The sequence below is a fragment of the Narcine bancroftii genome, chromosome 2 (genome assembly GCF_036971445.1).
Source record: "Narcine bancroftii isolate sNarBan1 chromosome 2, sNarBan1.hap1, whole genome shotgun sequence".
Classification (NCBI taxonomy): Eukaryota; Metazoa; Chordata; class Chondrichthyes; order Torpediniformes; family Narcinidae; genus Narcine; species Narcine bancroftii.
The window spans coordinates 244,847,263-244,862,192 of record NC_091470.1 but is presented as its reverse complement, the minus strand read 5'-3'; the positions used below and the strand labels follow the sequence as shown (position 1 = coordinate 244,862,192).

At 35.0% G+C, this 14,930-nt stretch overlaps 1 long non-coding RNA gene across 3 annotated transcripts in view; it reads right to left on the bottom strand.

Annotated features, from left to right (window-relative positions):
• The window catches only part of LOC138755196 (uncharacterized), a 334,189-nt gene that overhangs the window by 256,068 nt on the left and 63,191 nt on the right, over positions 1–14,930 (bottom strand). For 2 of the 3 annotated variants that reach the window (XR_011352103.1, XR_011352101.1), the window contains exon 2: positions 1,707–2,141. The exons of the other annotated variant lie outside the window; for it this stretch is intronic. This is a non-coding gene — a long non-coding RNA (uncharacterized lncRNA). The remainder of the gene's footprint in view (positions 1–1,706; positions 2,142–14,930) is intronic. 3 annotated transcript variants of the gene reach the window in all.

The window sequence follows — 14,930 nt, the reverse complement described above, 5'->3', positions numbered from 1 at the left end:
AATTCCATTTGTGGAAAGTGTAACAAAATTAAGTTCAAAGTTCAGATTTATCATAAGAGTAAATAAATGACATCACATACAACCCTGAAATTATTTTTCCTGTGGCCGAGGCTGAATTTTACTTATCAGTCGTGCAGAAAAAAACTGTGCTCAAGAAAATATAAGTACTCAAGGAAATATATTTATTTTAACACAGTTAATTCTACCCAATAATGTTAATGGAAACATCATCCACTTAAATCTTCTCCAGTTTTCTTAAGTAAAGGTAAATAATTCAATTTATTTAAATTATTTAATTTATTATCTACCCATATCCATAAATATTTTATTCCATTTGTCCGTCATTTAAATTGGGTATCTCTTTAGCATTGAGCGTAATCCCCTATAGTGCAGGACAAAATTTCACTTTTATCCCAATTTATTTTAAAAGCATGATACCTTCCTATATTCATCTAATCTTAAATATAATTTATGTATTGAACCTAATGTCTCTGTCAAATAAATCAAAGCATCATCAGCAAATAAATTATTTTTATATTCCTCTTGATTAATTTTAAATCCCTTAATATCAAGATCAGATCGAATCACTTCTGCAAGTAGTCCTATTACTAAAATAAATAAAGCTGGCAATAGTGGACATCCTTGTATACTAGATCTAGTTAACGGAAATAGTGCTGAAACCTGCCCATTTGTTACAACCTTACCTTTAGGTTCATTATACAAGTCTCTAATCCAATTTGCAAATATCTGTCCCAATCCCTTAAACAAAAAGTCCCATTCTAATCTAGTCCATGTCTAAAGCCAGTGCCACACTTAAATCTCCCCTCTTTTGTGCCAAGTGTATTATACTAAGTTACATAATCTGCAAACTGTATCTTTTTTACAAACCCCCTTCTGATCCATATTTATCAAAATTCTTTCCATTATTTTATAATCTCCATTTAACAATGAAATAGGTCAATATGATGATAGTTTTAAAGGATCTTTTTTTTGTATTACCATTAATGTTGCAGTAGTAAAAGATTCCAGTAGAGTGTGTGTTACTACTGCTTGGTCTAATACCTCCATTAAGGGAGGAATCAACAAATCCTAAAATTTTTTTGTAAAATTCAGGAGGGGAAACCATCCTCTCCCAGAGATTTATTGCTTTGTAATGAGCTCAATGCCTCCCTCACCTCCACTGGGGTGAAGGGGGCATCCAGCTCGACTTGCTCTTCCAAACTTAACCTCGGTAACCTTATTTGTGACAAAAAGTTTTCTATTTTGTTATCTTTCTGTGACTCTGATTGATACAACTTAGAATAAAATTGCTTAAAAGATTCATTAATTTCTTGAGATCACCTTCAACTCCATCTTAATACCTATTTCAAACATTGCCAATAATGTTACCACAAAAGCTTTTTCAAGAGTTAAATAAATATAAGAACGTTTCTCTGGAAGGGTAAGATGTCAAAAGTTTCTTTAGATAAACTGACATGGAAGTCTGAGTTAGGTGGCTTACAGCTTCCAAATTTTTAAGATTATTATGAGACAGCTCCAATGAGATTTCTTGCTTAATTTTTTGAAGAGGGAGAGAAGTCAGCATGGATTAAAATAAAAATCGATAAAGTAGAAGAGAGAATATTAGATGACCTCATATATAAATGGGAACCAAAATTAATATCTGGGATGAAGGAACCACCTTTGTTGAAATATTTAATGAATACCTGGAAGATGATAAATTTATTTTCTTCTTTTCTTTGGCTTGGCTTCGTGGATGAAGATTTATGGAGGGGTATGTCCATGTCTGCTGCAGGTTCGTTGGTGACTGACAAGTCCGATGCGGGACGCAGGCACATTTGCAGCGGTTGCAAGGTAAAATTGGTTGGTTGGGATTGGGTGTTGGGTTGTTCCTCCTTTGTCTTTTGTCAGTGAGGTGGGCTCTGTGGTCTTCTTCAAAGGAGGTTGCTGCCCACCAAACTTTGAGGCACCAAGATGCACGGTTGGAGGCGATATCAGCCCACTGGTGATGGTCAATGTGGCAGGCACCAAGAGATTTCTTTAAGCAGTCCTTGTACCTTTTCTTTGGTGCACCTCCGTCTTGGTGGCCAGGGGAGTGCTCGCCATATAACACGATCTTGGGAAGGTGATGGTCCTCCATTCTGGAGAAGATAAATAATGAAATTGGAATTGACATTCCATTTTCAATGGATAAACTATTTTAAAATATTTAGTCTCATAATAGAATTAGATTTATAGAAGATTGCTATAAAAGGAGGAAATTTAATGTCATTTAAACAATTAAAAAATAAATACAGGATACAAAATAATGCACTTTTTTGTTATTATCAATTAAGAGCTTAGTTAAGAGATATATTGGGTTCAATAATGTTATTACCAAAATGTGGTGATGTGCAAATGTTGATTTGTTAAAGACATATAAAGAAATTTATTTCAGCTTTGTACACTTTATTGAAAAGGGGACTCCCAAACAGAGGATACATAGGTCCAGACAGTGATGGAGACAGATTTAAATATTCATATTGATTAACAAAATTGTTCAGAGTTATGTTGAGATAGTATGACAAACACTATAAATTTTAGATTCAGATTAATTCAATATATTTTTTTTTACATCATTTATATCTCACATCACAGAAATTAAAAAGATTGAAATCATATTTATCAGATCAATGTTTTAGATGTGGCCAGGAGATAGGTACTTTTTTACATTTTACTTGGTCCTGTCCTAAAATGAGACCCTTTTGGATAAATTTTGCAACATTTTTTTTAGAACAGGTTACAGGAATTAAATTCCCACAAGACCAAATGTTATTTTTATTAGGTAATACTTTCAGGTATAAGACCAAAATTGAAATTATCCATAAACCAAAAAGCATTTGTAAAGACTGCATTGGCTGTAGGAAGAAAATGTATAGCAGTAACGGGGAAATCGGACTCTCGTTAAGGTACTGAGCAATGGAACACGGAAATGCATAATTGCAATCCTCTTGAAAAGAACACCTATATTCTGAGAAATAAATGTGATGTTTTTTAAAAAAAAATTTGGCACATGTATTTACAAATAAAGGGATTAATTTATAGGTGTTCTCCCTAAATTTTGAGAACCTCATTAACCTCCTTGAAAAAATTAAAAGATGTAAATGGTCAGAGCCATGTGGTGAGTGGTGTCTTTTGGCAATCAGGTTTCCTTGCTTGCTTTTCTTTACTTTTCTCATTTCTTTTCTTTCATTTTTTCTTGGGGATAATGTTAAGGGTGAGGGGGTTGGGGGTTTAATACCAACATGTATAATGGACATGGCATTAATATTTGATTATTGTATTTTACATTTGGCTACCATTATATGTATGGTAAAAAAATTTAAATAAAAATTTCAAAAAAGATACATATGCAAAAGAGAGAATTGTGAACAAGAAGGAAGTGCAAACAAACTGCAATACAAAAAATAAATACAGTAAAACTCTGATAATCCAAAATGGTCAGGACTGGGCCGATTTCGGATAAATTAAATAACTGGTCATTTGTTCAAAGCTGCCCAGCAGCAACAGCAAATCACTCAAACAATAACAAACAGTAAGGGAAGGCTTTTTAAGCATGAAATAATGTTTAATTGACACCAAAAAAAACCCCAACCTAAATAAATCCAAAACCAAACATTCAAAATTCTACTCAAAGGTTTTTCCAAAATTTCAACATTTTTTTCAACCTGTGACATCAATTCATCTCCCAAAAAAATTTGGAGAAATGAGGATTTCTGATTTTTATTAAATACTCAATTATTCAAAAAAGTTTTTCAGGCCAAACAGACGTCACTTCCGGGTCCAAAATTTTTTTGAACAACTGAGGTTTTCAGATAATCCGATTTCGGATAATCAGAGTTTTACTGTATTCAATAATAATATATAAAGTAAGAGCCCTGAACTGAGTCTCTGATTGAGTTTGTTGTTCAGGAGTTAATACTGCCAGTTACTTTTTTCTTCTCTGTTCTCATTCATCTCCCTCAAATTACACTTCCTCCAGGCATCTTAGGAATAACAAGATCTCATCACACTTTCTCTGATGGTATTGCTACATTTTGTGTAATTTTCTCTTGCTTGGTTTTTACCCTGTTGCAAGCATACTTTTTTTTTTAAACTCTCTCATTCCTCCCTCATCTCATCTTAAAATTCTTGTTTTCTCACTTTTTACAATCCTAATGAAAAGTGCATCCTGAAAATTTAACGTGGATGCAACCTAAACTTTGAGTATCTACAGCATTTTCTGGCATTTAAAAAATTTTAGATTTTCAGCTTCTGTAGTTTTAAAATATTTTTAGATGGTACTGGATATATAGAACATCTGACTTCAACACAGACCCAGCTCCAACACAGTAATCAAGTTTGTAGAAATTAAAAGAGTGGGGCCCAACAGCATCGGATAGATGCTTTCATTGTAAACAAGAGACTGGAACAACATTACATGCAACTTGGACATGTTCAAAAGTAAAAACTTTCTGGAAAGATCTAAACTTAATATTAAACAAAATCACAAAAAATAATATACCAAAAGATCAAAAAAATTATTTTAAATATTAGAAGAGACAAAAAAATTAGGACTAAAATTAGACAGAGCCCAAACAATATTTATTATAATAGCATTAGCAGGAGCAAAAAAATGTATTATGACAACCTGGAAAATGGAAACAAGCCTTAAAATACAACAGTGGAATACAGAAATGAACAAGTATATTCCATTAGAAAAAATTGCATACAATCTGAAAGACAAAATATACATTATTCAAACAAATTTGGGAACCATACATAAAATTTGTTAGAGAATGCCAACCACAGACCTCCATCTCTTAAAATGACATGATTACAAGCACAATAAGATTTAAATATGTGAAAGTGGATGATACGACTTCTTTGCTTTTTGTTATTTCTTTGTTTTATTGTTTTTTGAAGGGGGGTGGGGAGGGGGAGAGGGATGAAATGGGGGAAAGAGAAAATGTCACTGTGTATATATTAGTGATGATCATTTGTGAATGTTATTGATATGATTCATAGTGCAAGAAATAAAAAAAAATTAAAAAGACTTTAAAATTGGCAAAGGCTCAGCTAAAGTAGACACTCTGTTTCTGCAGGTAGTGGATCAATTAAAAATGAAAGAGTATTGGTCATAATAGGAGATGTTCTTCTCAGGACTTTAGGAAGGGGAAATCAGGAGAATACAAACCAGTCCTCATTGAAGGGTCAGCTGTGGGAAGGGTTAAGAACTTCAAAATCCTGGGAGTCAACATTGCTGACGATCTATCCTGGGGCCTCCGTATTGATGCAATCACAAAGAAGGCTTGTCAGTGGCTAAACGTTGAGAGGAGTTTGAGAAGGTTTGGAAGGATTTGCAAATTTCTACAAGTGTACCATAGAGAGCATTCTAAATGGTTGCATCTCTGTCTGGTATGGAGGCGTCAATGCACAGGACAGAAAACAATGACAGAATTGTGAACTCAGCCAGCACCATCATGGGCATCAGCCTTCACTCCATTAAAGACATCTACAAGAAAGCACCCTCTAATGATCAGACCCTCACCACCCAGGCCAAGTCCTTTTGATACAGATACAGCTTCTTCCCCTCTGCCATCAGATTTCTGAACAGACAATAAATCACAGACACTGCCTTACTTTTGAACTAATTAATTTTTAAAAATGGAATTTATAGCAATTTTGTATCTGTAATGCTGCCACAAAACCACTTTAAATTCAGATTCTAGTTCTGAGTTGAATTCCTATGATGCTCAAATTGTACATTGTATAATTACAACAGAGAATACTGGAAGCATTCAGTAGATCAAGCAGGAAAAATTTAGAAAACGAGTGTGTTAAATTGCAGAGAGGGGCGGAGGAAATGTCTGTGATGGGGACAGACCAAAGTTGTCAGGAAGAACGGAAAAACAAAAGAAACAGAAATAAATGTGTGGAGAAAGAAAATGTTTACCCATAATTGTTTTTTTTAAATATATTTTTTTATTTTTCACACTGCGAAGCATAACAACCAAAATATGGACAAATGTTTCTCATTAAATATATACAATGGCTTTTTCCCCCTTTTCACTCCCCTCCAAAACCAATAAATATTCAACATATAAAATACAATAAAACTATAAAACAATGTCTTCACACAAAGGAAAAACAAACTAGAAAAATGTGTCATCTACTTTTATACACTAAATCAAATAGTTTTGTCTTCTTATCATTTTAGGGTATGGAGGTATGAGGCAAGCTCTCTCTGTAATGTTCCATGTATGGTTCCCAAATTTGTTCAAACAATGTGACTTTATTTTTTAAATTATATGTTATTTTTTCCAAAGGAATACATATATTCATTTCCATGCACCATTGCTCTCTTCCATTTTCCAAGTTAACATTATACATTTTTTTGCTACTGCTAAGGCTATCATAATAAATCTTTTTTGCACTTTATCCAATTTGAAGCCTAATTCTTTATTTCTTATGTTACTTAAAAGAAAGATCTCTGGATTTTTTGGTATGCTGTTTTTGTGATTTTATTTATTATCTGATTTAGTTCTTCCCAAAACGTATTCACTTTTGTACATGCCCATATTGCATGTATTGTTGTTCCCATTTCCTTCTTACAGCGGAAACACCTATCTGATAATGTTGGATCCCATTCTTTTAATTTTTAAGGAGTGATATATACCCTGTGTAACCAACTATACTGTATCAGGTGTAACCTTGTGTTTATTGTATTCTTCGTAGTTCCAGAACATAACATTTCCCATACTTCATTCTTTATCTTTATGTTTAAATCCTTTTTCCACTTTTGTTTAGGTTTGTAGCTTATTTCTTCAATTTTCTTACCTTGCAGCTTAATGTACATATTTGTTATAAATCTTTTAATTATCATTGTACCTGTAATCACATATTCAAAGCTGCTTCCTTCTGATAATCTCAATCTGTTTCCCAATTTATCATTTAAATAAGCTTTCAGTTGATGGTATACAAACACTGTGAGTTATTCCATATTTGTCCTTCAACTGTTCAAATGTTAATAAATTATTTCCCAAAAAACAATTTTCTATTCTTTTGATTCCTTTTCTTTTCCATTCTCTAAAGGAAAGGTTATCTATTGTAAAAGGGATTAGTGGATTTTGCGTCAATAACAATTTTGGTATTTGGTAATTCATTTTTTTCCTTTCAACGTGGATCTTCTTCCATATATTGAGTAAATGATGCAATACTGGTGAGCTTTTATATTGAACCAGCTTATCATCCCACTTATAAAGTATATGATCCAGTACCTTCTCTCCTATTTTATCTAGTTCTATCTTAGTCCAATCTGGTTTTTCTCTCGTCTGGTAAAATCTAATAAATACCTTAATTGTGCAGCTCTATAATAATTTCTGAAGTTTGGTAACTGCAAACCATCCTGGTTATACCTCTCTGTTAATTTATCTAATGTACCCTCAGTTCCCCCCCCCCCCCCCCACTTCCACGAGAATTTCCTTATTATTCTCTTTAGTTCATCAAATAATTTCTCTGTTAAGGGAATTGGTAATGTTTGAAATAAGTATTGTATCCTTGGGAACACATTCATTTTAATGCAGTTCACCCTCCCTATCAATGTTAGCGGTAGTTCTTTCCAATGTTCTAAGTCTTCCTGCACTTTCTTTATTAGTGGCTGATAATTTGGTTTGTACAAGTGGCTTAAGTTATTATCTAACCTTATGCCTAAGTATCGGATTGTATGTGCTTGCCATTTAAATGGTGATTCTTTTTTTAAGTTCTGTGTAATCTGCATTACTCATTGGCATCATTTCACGTTTATTTGCGTTGATCTTGTACCCCGATATTTCTCCATATTTCTTCAATTACTTATGAAATTCTTTTATCGTTATCTCTGGTTCTGTTAGGTATACTATGATGTCATCTGGAAATAAACTGATTTTATACTCTTCCTCCTTTATTTTTATCCCTTTTATTTTGTTTTCTATTCTTATCAGCTCTGCCAATGGTTCTATTGCTAAGGCAAACAATGAGGGGGATAATGGACATCCCTGCCTAGTTGATTTATTTAATTTGAATTGGTTCGATACATATCCATTTACTACTACCTTTGCCAATGGTCCACTATATAATGCTTTAATCCAATTAATATATTTTTCTGGTAGATTGAACTTCTGTAATACCTTAAATAAGTAGCTCCACTCTACCCTGTCAAAGGCTTTTTCTGCGTCTAAGGCAACAGCCACCATTGATTTCTTATTTCCTTAAGATGCATGAATTAGATTAATAAATTTACAGACATTATCTGCTCTTTGTCTTTTCTTAATAAATCCAGTTTTATCTTGTTTAACTATTTTTGGTACACAGTTGGCCAATCTGTTTGCTAATAATTTTGCTATTATTTCAAAATCTGAATTAAGTAGAAATATTGGTCTATATGATGCTGGTGTTAATGGATCCTTTCCCTTCTTTGGTATTACTGTAATTATTGCTGTCTTACATGAGTCTGCCAAGTTTTGTGTTTCTTCTATATGATTCATTACTTCCAGGAGAGGAGGAATTAATAACTCTTTAAATGTTTTATAAAATTCTATTGGAAATCCATCCTCTCCTGGTGTTTTATTGTTCATCATCTTTTTTAATATATCCTGTACTTCCTCTATTTCAAATGGTTTTATCAGTTTGTTTTGTTCCTCTTCTTGCAATTTTGGCAGTTCAATTTTAGCTAAAAACTCTTCTATTTTATCATCTTTCCCCTCATTTTCAGTTTGGTATAATTATTCATAAAATTCCTTAAAGTTTTCATTAATCTCTGTTGGGTTATATGTGATTTGTTTGTCCTTTTTCCTTGATGCCAATACAGTTCTTTTAGCTTGTTCTGTTTTAAGTTGCCAAACTAATATTTTATGTGTTTTTTCTCCCAATTCGTAATTTCATTATATTTTCATTATGTTCTTCTCCACCTTGTACGTTTGTAACATTTTGTATTTTTTTTGTCCGTCAATTCTCTTTTTCTTTACATCGTCCCTTTTCACTAGTTCCTTTTCTATACATGCTATTTCCTGATTTTAATCCTTTTTCATTTTAGTTACACAACTTATTATCTGTCCTCTAATGTAAGCTTTCATTGCATCCCATAGTATAAATTTATCTTTCACCGATTCTATGTTTATTTCAAAATAGGTTTTAATTTGGCGTTCAATAAATTCTCTAAATTCCTGCCTTTTAAGTAGCTTGGAGTTTAACCTCCATCTATATGTTCTTGGTGGGATGTCCTCCAATTCTATTGCTAATAACAGAGGTGAATGATCTGAAAGTAGTCTAGCTTTATACTCAGTTTTCCTAACTCTTCCTTGAAATTGGGCCGACAACAAAAACACATCAATCCTTGAGTATGTTTTATGACTACTTGAATAAAATGAATATTCCTTCTCTTTTGGGTGCTGCCTCCTCCATAGATCCATAAGTTTCATTTCCTGCATTGATTTAACCATAAACTTGGCTACTTTATTCTTTTTGCTTATCTTTTGTCCAGTTTTATCCAACAATGGATCAAAATTAAAGTTAAAATCCCCTCCTATCAATATATTTCCTCGTGTGTCTGCAATCTTAAAAAAAAATCCTGCATAAACTTTTGATCCTCATTGTTAGGTGCATATATATTGAGCAAATTTCAAAATTTTGTGTATATCTGACACTTTATCATTACATATCTCCCTGCTGGTTCTATTATTTCTTCCTCTATCTTAATTGGTACATTTTTGTTAACTAATATGGCTACACCTCTAGCTTTTGAATTATTTGATGCTGCTGCTACGTGTCCTACCCAGTCTCTCTTCAATTTGTTATGTTCCACTTCAGTTAGGTGCATTTCCTGCACAAATGCTATATCTATTTTTTATTTTTTTCAGTAAATTTAGTAGCCTCTTCCTTTTAATTTGGTTATGTATTCCATTAATGTTTATAGTCATATAGTTCAACGTGGCTATTTTATATCTTGTTTACACCTCTTTTCCGCCTCCTTGCCACCTCCATCCCCCTTTTCCCCTTTTAAACTCAATGTATGACAACACATTTAAAACATAAAATACTCCAACAATTCCCACACCCAATAACACCTTAACCCCAAATGCACCCCCTCTCTCTGAGTTACCCCTTATCCATTGCCGAGCAACCACAACTCCCCTTTCCATTTGGTTTGCGATCTTGCTCACAAGCATCAATAGATTTCGCAGTGATGGTTATTCTCTCCTCCCCAGCCCCCCCAGAAAATACTTTTTTAAAATATATATAACAAAGCTCTCTCTTCCCCCCCTTCTTCTTTCCCTTCTCTTTTCCATCTTTAGTTCTATACATATACATTATTTTTACATCTTTATATATATACTTTATCACCGATCTTCTTTCTTGTTACATCTCTTCTTCAGTCCTGCAAATGCTCTGCGAATTCTTATGCTTCCTCCGGATCAGAGATCAGTCTGTTTTGCTCCCCAGGTATAAATATTTTAAGTACGGCTGGATGTCTTAACATAAATTTATAACCTTTTTTCCATAAAATTGTTTTTGCTGTATTAAATTCCTTCCTCTTCTTTAAGAGTTTAAAACTTATGTCTGAGTAAAAAATATTTTTTGTCCCTTATATTCCAACACTTTATTATCTTCTCTAACTTTGTTCCTTGCCCGCTCCAATATATTTTCTCTTGTCGTATATCTTAAAAATTCTACTAAGACAGCTCTTGGTTTTTGATGTGTCTGCAGTTTCGGAGCTAGTGCTCTGTGTGCCCTTTTTATTTCCATTTCTGCATGTAATTCTGTCGTTCCCATAACCTTTGGGATCCATCCTTTTATAAATTCCTTCATGTCTGCGCCTTCTTCATCCTCTTTCAGGCCCACTATTTTTTTGTTGTTTTGCCTACTACTTTTACAAAATATCAATTTTCTGAGATAACAACTCTTGTGTCTCTAATTTTTTGTACCAATTTTTCTCTTAAATCATTTACTTCCAATTCTACAGCTGTTTCCCATTCCTCCACATTTTCTACTCTTTTCCCTATTTCTGTCATGACCAGTCGTAAACTTTGCATTTTGTCTTCTGCTCTTTTCATTTTTCTTTTAATTGCACTAAATTCTAATGACAACCATTCTTTTAATTATCTCATTTGTTCTTCAAAAAAGGCTTTATCTATATTCTGTCCATCTGTTTTGCCTTCTATTTCCCTGTGAAGATCTTGGTCTTCTTCTTCCTCTTTTTCTGTGTCTGCACTTGTGCTTGTGTCTTCTTCTCTTTTTTGTATCTGTGTCTCTTCTGTTTTTCCTGATAAATTACTTCTATGTCTTTTTCTGGCCTCCTCTTGCTGGGCCTCTTGCTGTTGGTCTTCCTTTCGTGGGCTCTCTGTCTGTCTGGCCTCCTGCTGTTGGTCCTCTTGTCGTCGGTCACCCCGCTGTCATTCTTCCTCAGCCGGCTCCTCGCTCCTTTCCTCTCTGTTGTTTTTATCCTCCAGCTGAGTGCCCTGATGCCGCGTGTCCCTCAGCTGTTCGTGTTGTACCTGCCCGCTCCTTGGCTGAGCCCCCCTCCCGCCGGTGTTCACTTTTTCCTTTGATTGCACATGCACAGTTGCGCACTTTTGTTTGGCTCTGAGAGCCATTTTTGGAGTCCACCGGTTGGGAGGTCACGACTTCGCAGGTGACTCATCCACCTCGGAGATTGGCTGCTCTTCACCACCGCAGCTCCCTGCTCCTTCGTGCAGGTAAGGCTTTCTTTCTTCTCCGGTGATTTTTCTTTTTTCCCATTGTTCTTACTTTCTCTTTCTTGGGTGCCATCTTCTTGTTCTTCTCTGTAACTTTCTCTTCTATTTCTTGAGTTTTGTATCTGTTGAGCCTTGTCTTTTCCAAACTTTTTTTCTGGAGAGGGCTGGTTCAACCCGATCAGCCACTACTTCATCACGTATTTAACAATTATGGGTAAAGAGGAGTCACAATATTAACTCCCAAGAGTTTCAACATAACTCGAGGGAAGATGAGATTTATTTCTCAAGTTTCTATTGGGAATTGTTGAAGCATTGTAGGAGCTGAAGACCAAGAGGTGAGAGTGTGGTTTGGGTAGAGAATTAAACTGAGAGGTGATGTGAAGTCAGTGTGATCCTGGGAGATTGAACAGAAGTGGTCACCTAATCTGTGTTTGCATATTGTAAAGTACTGATTCATTTGCTCCATTGAAGGAGACACAGACACTGGAACCTTGTAATGAAGGCAACACCCAGAGCAATATGTGCTGTTGTTGTCGATATGATTACATTGATCATAAATTTAGGGATTTCATAATAAAACTGATGTCGAGTTAAAGTAAGTGCAGTAAACTATTAGAGAAACTTATGAACATTCTTTGTACTCTACTGAGCATTTTGACCAATATTTTTCCACCTGATAATTATAGCTGGAATGATGTCCTTATGTACTGAATACAGTCATGCTTTTTTTTGTAGGAAGTGTTTTGTGCAACAATGGATCATATCATGTTCTCATAATGACATTATCTAAATTAAAGTGAGTATAACTTCCTAAAATCTGGCATCATAGAAAATGGCAGCTCAATCCATTGCTGTCTTTTTGAAAAAAAGTTTTCTCATTAATCTTTACTTAAAATTTAATCATGTCTCAACATGAAAATAAAAAAAATCTGCAAAATCTATGGGGAGGAAGCATTGGTGTATCTAACTTGACAGCTTTTCATGAAGCTAGTGTGGGTGTAATGGGATAAATGGCCACCTATATTGCAAGATTCTGTGATATTATTTTGACTCCAACTCATTATTTAACATTGTTGTGGAAAAGCACCAATATTTTAGGTTTTATGTCATTAATTTTCCAGTCAAGATGCATTTACATTGCAGAGAAGTTGGGGGAGGGATAAACAGGATAAAGGGAAAAGTCCAAACTAGGGCAAGGCCAGAATTGCCCTGGGGAAAAGTTGTAGAGCGCCTCTGGTCAATGGGTTAATGGGAGCAGTAAAAAATGTGATAATTCAAAAATACTTAAAATATTTGTGAAATACAGGGCTGTGGTCCTGTATTTAGGTTATGTTAATGGAGAGAGAGAGAAAAACAACTAATATCATGGATGAGTCACTTACAGAGAAAAGCAAGTTCCAATACAGAGACAAAGCAAGCTAGATGGAGTTGTACAATTTGATATTAAGTCTTGAAAATTGCTTAGTGTCCAGATAGTAGATAAGACTTTATTCTTCAAACTTGATTGAACATTGATATGACAGAGAAGGAAGACACAGCAGGAAGTCAGAATAGGAGTGGAATGGAGTGGCTGACAACCTGAAACTCGAGGCTGTCCTTTCAGACTGAATGCAGATTGTCCAGTCAGCAGTAATCCAATCTGCCTTTGGTTTTCCCAATGAGGAGATGATCACGTAAACACCAAATGCAGTCAACTAGATTGGAAGGTTGAAAGTAAACTGGAATGACTGTCTGGATTCTTTGATAGTAGTTGGAGAATAGAAGACAGGTGTTCCAACTTCTGCAATCACATGGGAAGGTGCTGCAAGGAGAATGGTTGATGGGGACAGTAGACAAAGAAGTCATAAAGGATCATTAAAATGCTGAAAGCAGAAGGGAAAGGAGGATGGCTGGTGGTGAAACCTGTGGAAGCTGTTGAATGTGATGGGAGATGAGGTGGAAAGTGAGACCCAGGTGAATCCTATCTTTAGCTCTGAGAGGAGTGGAGGTACAAAGGAGAAATCCTGAGATTCCTGATGACTGCTTCTTTAATTCCCCATTCCACTCCCTTGCCTTTCTTTGGGCTGTGGCCTCCAGCACTCTTACCAGACCCAATTCCAGCCTGAAAAACAGCACCTTATCCTCCATCTGGGCACAATGGAGCTTTCTGGACTCACAGGTTTCCATCACATCAGCCAACTGGCTTTTTGAACCAGAACTGGTCATTTCTGCTGTAAATGACCCATCTGTAACATACTCAATTTTCTTTTCTTTCATTAACACATGCCTAACTTGCAGGGGATTTCCCACATCCCTGCATGTCACTAAGTTTTACATTTCATAGTATCTTTATTCACTAACTGCCTCCTGTTAATTCATTGATCAAAGAATCTCTACTACATTTCCCCAGGCAATCCTGGTTTCACCCTGTCACAGATACTTCCTTTGTCTTTTACATTTATCCCCATCTTTTCTGTCACTTAAAAGGGACTTTTCTCTCTTTGTCAATTCTCATAAAGCATCTTCAATCTGAATTTTAACTTTTTCTCTTCAAAATTATTGCCTGATTTCCAAAATTTTCTATTGTACAGAATATAAAAAAAGTTGAGATGCTCAAATCATTTGGGTTTAAAGGGTATTAGTAAACTGCTGTTAATGTGTCCACTTTTGCACTACGAGCTTCTAATGCATGATAACAGTTTTGTTATCGAGGCCACAAAGCAGATTACAATATAGAAACTGTGATGAAGTGCTTTGAGAAGTTGGTTACAGGGCAACTCTTCTCTTGTCTTAAGACCTGGACCCACTTCAATATACCCATTGTCACAACAAATCAATGACAGATGTCATTGCACTGACCCTCCACTCTGGATTAGATCACCTGAACTGCAGGACTACCTAGGTCAGACTGCTGTTCATTGACAAGCTAGTTTTGCTGGTTCAACATCATCTTACCAGCAAAGCACATGATCAAATTGCGGGATCCAGGGCTCTGTTCATCCCTCTGCAAATGGATCCTCAATTTCTTCATCAGCAGACCCTAAGCAGGGTAGGTTGGCAATATCACCTCCTCCTCCTCACTGATCATCAAGACAGGCACATCAAGGGTATGTGTTTAGTCTCCTGTTCTGTTCTCCATACTCTCATAATTGCATAGCCACGTTTGACTCTAATACAATCTATAAATTCACTGATGACTCC